Source organism: Oryctolagus cuniculus, chromosome 12 (assembly GCF_964237555.1).
Source record: "Oryctolagus cuniculus chromosome 12, mOryCun1.1, whole genome shotgun sequence".
Taxonomy (NCBI): domain Eukaryota; kingdom Metazoa; phylum Chordata; class Mammalia; order Lagomorpha; family Leporidae; genus Oryctolagus; species Oryctolagus cuniculus.
In genome coordinates this window covers 101951650-101956215 of record NC_091443.1, presented here as the reverse complement: position 1 = coordinate 101956215, position 4566 = coordinate 101951650, and positions in this window count along the sequence as shown.

Genomic DNA, 4566 nt, shown 5'->3' with positions numbered 1-4566 from the left:
ACAGCAAGGAAACAGACTCCGAGCAAAGAAGAAACTTAGCCTTGAAACGAAGTGCAGCTGTGCGGCTGGTGGGAAAGGGACAAGAACTGCTTAGGGCTGGGCTGCTCTGCTTTCTGGTAGCTGGGAAATGAGTGCAGATGAGCCGAGCTTCGGGAAACGCGTCCACATAACCAGCCTGGTCTATATTTACTCCCCTGTAACCAGAGAGGCAGCAGGCCGTAGTGATGGGGACTCTGAAACCCAACCTGCCGCTCTGAACTGCATTTCTGGCCGGGACGTGCATTTTCGTGGAAGGTCATATTTATATCGCGGGAGCAAAATCGCAGCAGCTGTGTCTGCGTGGCTTAGTTAGAAGATCCCGAACAGGGAGCACAGATGGTTCCAGTGTCCTTGGAGCCCGGCAGTGTTGTTTTCCACACAACAGAGCCTGACGATATGCTGTAAACTGAACTAATTTTAGTTACCTATTTTACGTTTGATTGTACCAAAACGGTATGTGACACAGCTAATAATAAATACACAACTGGATGATTTTAAAAAGGATTTAAAAAAACATTATAGCCAACCAAAATGAGAATAGCAGCTACAGAGATGCAAATTTGAAAAATGAGATACTATATATTAAATAATCAAAACGAAGTGAAATTAGCAAATCCTTATAGGGTAGGCTTCAGGAAAATGATAATGCAAAAATGACCAGGATTTACTTGGGTTCGATTTTTCAAGCAGTCGCTAACATTTATGGAGCGTTTAGTCTAGGGCAGGCGGTGTTGTGATGTGCGTCCATCTAATTATTATCCCCATCCTCCAATGAGGAAACGGGGACATAAAGATTAAGGGAATCGCTCAAGGTCATGTAGCAAATAAGTAGCCCAGCCAGAGCCGACAGACTTCACAGCCCTTGCCCTTAACTTAATACCGTGTGCCAGCAACTCTCCAACTGGTCATTCTTAAAAGCAAGCACTTTGTCAAACTCGAGGGAAACTGATCTCAATGTGGTAAAAAGCACTTATGAAAAATCCACAGCTAACATCACACTCAAAGGAGAAAGACTAAAAACGTGTCCTCATAGATCAGGAACAAGACAAAAAAAACTAGTAAAACTAATCAATGAATTCAGCAAAGTTGGAGGATGCGAAATCAACACTCAGAAATCTGTGGTAATTCTACATACTAGCGATGAAACGCCTAGAAGTAATTTTTTTTAATTCCACTGATAATAATATCCAAAAGAATAAGATACTTGGAAACGCATTTAGCTAAGAAGGTAAGATATAAGCACTGAAGACTATAAAACATTGCTAAGGCTGCAGAAAGGGGAGCTGGTGTTGTGGCACAGTGGGGTAAGCCACCACTTAGGACACCCGCATCCCATACTGGAATGTGGGTTTGAAGTCTGGCTGCTCAACTTCCGATCCAGCTTCATGCTGTATGCCTGGGAAGGCAGAGGAAAATGGCCCAAGTTCCTGGGCCCTTGCCATGCCTGTGGGAGACCCAGATGGCTCCTGGCTTCAGCCTGGTCCAGCCCTGGCTGTGGGCGTCATTTGAAGAGTGAACCAGTGAGCAGAAGATCTCTCTCGCCTGTGCACACACGCTCTTTCTGGCTCTCCCACTCTCTGTGTCACTCTGCTTTCCAAATACATAAATCTTTTTAAAAGAGAAAAGAAAGATCTAAATAAATGGGAACAGCATCTTGGGTCTATTGACTAGAAGGCTGAATATTTTTTAAAAAAGGATTTATTTAGTTATCTGAAAGTCAGAGTTACATAGAGAGAAGGAGAGGCAGAGAGAGAGAGAGAGAGAGAGAGAGAGAGAAAAGAAAGGTCTTGGCCGGCGCCGCGGCTCACTAGGCTAATCCTCCACCTTGTGGCGCCAGCACACCGGGTTCTAGTCCCGGTCGGGGCGCTGGATTCTGTCCCGGTTGCGCCTCTTCCAGCCCAGCTCTCTGCTGTGCCCGGGAGTGCAGTGGAGGATGGCCCAGGTGCTTGGGCCCTGCACCCCATGGGAGACAAGAAGAAGCACCTGGCTCCTGCCTTCGGATCAGCACAGTGCATCGGCCGCAGCGCGCCACTGCAGCGGCCATTGGAGGGTGAACCAACGGCAAAAGGAAGACCTTTCTCTCTCTCTCTCACTGTCCACTCTGCCTGTCAAAAAAAATTAAAAAAAAAAGAAAGAAAGAAAAGAAAGGTCTTCCATCCAATGGCTCACTCCCCAGATGGCCACAATGGTTGGAGCTGTGCCTATCGGAAGCCAGAAGCCAGGAGCTTCTTCCAGGTCTCCCATGTGGGTGCAGGGTCCCAAGGACTTGGGCCATCTTGTACTGCTTTCCCAGGCCATAGCAGAGAGCTGGATTGGAAGTGGAGCAGCCAGGACTTGAACCGGCACCCATATGGATGTTGGCACTGCAGGCGGCAGCTTTATGCGTTACGCCACAGAGCCAGCCCCAAGGCTGAATGTGTTTAAGAAGGTAATACTACCCAATGTGATCTACAAATTCAATGAAATTCCTATGTAAACCCCAAAGGCCTCTTTTGCCAAAATTTAAATGTTGATCCTAAAATTGATACAGAATTGCAAAAGATCCTGTGTAGCCAAACAATCTTAAAAAACAAAAATGAAGTTGGAGGACTCACACATCAGTCTCACAACTACACAAGTATTGGAATCAAGCCAGCGGCCGGCGGTGCAGTGCACCTGCTAAAGCTGTCACGTGAGACACGCAACCCACATGAGTACCGGCTCCAGTCCCGGCTGCTCCGTTCTGGTCCAGCTCCCCACTAATGCACCTGGGAAAGAAACGGACCATAAACAAAGGACTTGGGGACTTGGGGACTTGCCACCCCTGTGGGAGATGCGGAAGAAGCCCATGGCTTCTGGCTTTGGCATTAACCAGCCCCCAGCCATTATGGCCATTTAGGCAGTGAACCAGAGTTTGGAAGATTCTCTCTCTCCCTCTCCCTCTCCCTCCCCCTCTCTCTCCCTCTCCCTCTCCCTCTCCCTCTCCCTCTCCCTCTCCCTCCCTCCCTCCCTCCCTCCCTCTCTTCCTCCCTCCTCTATCTTCTGGCTCTCCCTCTGTAATTCTGCCTTTCAAATAAACAAACAAGGGCTGGTGCTGTGGCATAGCAGGCTAAGCCTCCACCTGGGGCACCAGCATCCCATTTGGGCACCAGTTTATCTCCCAGCTGCTCCTCTTCCAGTGCAGCTCCCTGCTAATGGCCTGGGAAAGCAGTAGAAGATGGCCCAAGTGCTTGGGCCCCTGTACCCATGTGGGAGACCAAGAAGAAACTTCTGGCTCCTGGCTTCAGATCGGCCCAGCTCCAGCCATTGCAGCCACTGGGGAATGAACCAGTAGAAGGAAGACCCCTCTCTCTGTCTCTCCCTCTCTCTGTGTCTGTCTCTCTGCCTCTCAAATAAATAAATAAACCTTTTTAAAAAAAAAAACTTAAAAATAAAATAAAATCAAGCTAATGTTGTAGTTGCATAAGGGTGGACATATAGATCAACGGAATAGAATTGTGACCCTAGGAATAAACCCAAATACCTATGGTCAGTGAGTTTTCAACAAGGGTTCCAAGACCATTCAATGGATAAACAGTGGTTTTTTCCAACAAATGGTACTGGGGCAACTGGATAGCCACACGCCAGAGAAAGAAGATGATCCCCTACCCTGCACCATATACAAAAATGACCTCTGAATGGAGCGCAGACCCAAAGGCAGGCGCTAAAACCATCGAACTCTTAGAAGGAAGTCGGGGTAAATCTTCCTGACTTTGGATTTGGGAAGATATTCTTAGAAAGGATGCTCAGGGGCTGGCGCTGTGGTGCAGTGGATTAACGCCCTGGCCTGCAAGGCCAGCATCCCATGTGGGTGCTAGTTCAAGCCCTGGCTACTCCTCCTCCAATCCAGCTCTCTGCTATGACCTGGGAAAGCAGTGGAAGATGGCCCAAGTCCTTGGGCCCCTGCACCCATGTAGGAGATCCGGAAGAAGCTCCTGGCTCCTGGCTTCAGATCAGCTCAGCTCCGGCCGTTGCAGCCAATTGGGGAGTGAACCAGTGGATGGAAGACACCTCTCTCTCTCTGCCTTGTCTTCTCTCTGTGCATAACTCTCACTTTCAAATAAATAAATCTTAAAAAAAAAAAAAAGACAATCTATGAGATGGGAGAAAATATGTGTAAATCTTATATCTGAGGGGCCAGTGTTGTGGCGTAGTGGGTAAAGTCGCCTCCTGCAATGCCAGCATCCATACTGGGGCTGGTTCTTATCCCAGTTGCACCACTTCTGATCCAGCTTCCTGCGAATGGTCTGGGGAAAGCAGCAGAGATGGCCCAAATGTTGGGCCCCTGATACCCACATGGGAGACCTATATTGAATTCCTTCTTCCTGGGTTTGGCCCCAGTAAGGGGTCCTTGCTGGCACTTTGGGGATAAATTAGTGAATGTAGGGCCGGCGCCGCAGCTCAATAGGCTAATCCTCCACCTAGCGGCGCCGGCACACTGGGTTCTAGTCCTGGACGGGGCGCCGGATTCTGTCCCGGTTGCCCCTCTTCCAGGCCAGCTCTCTGCTG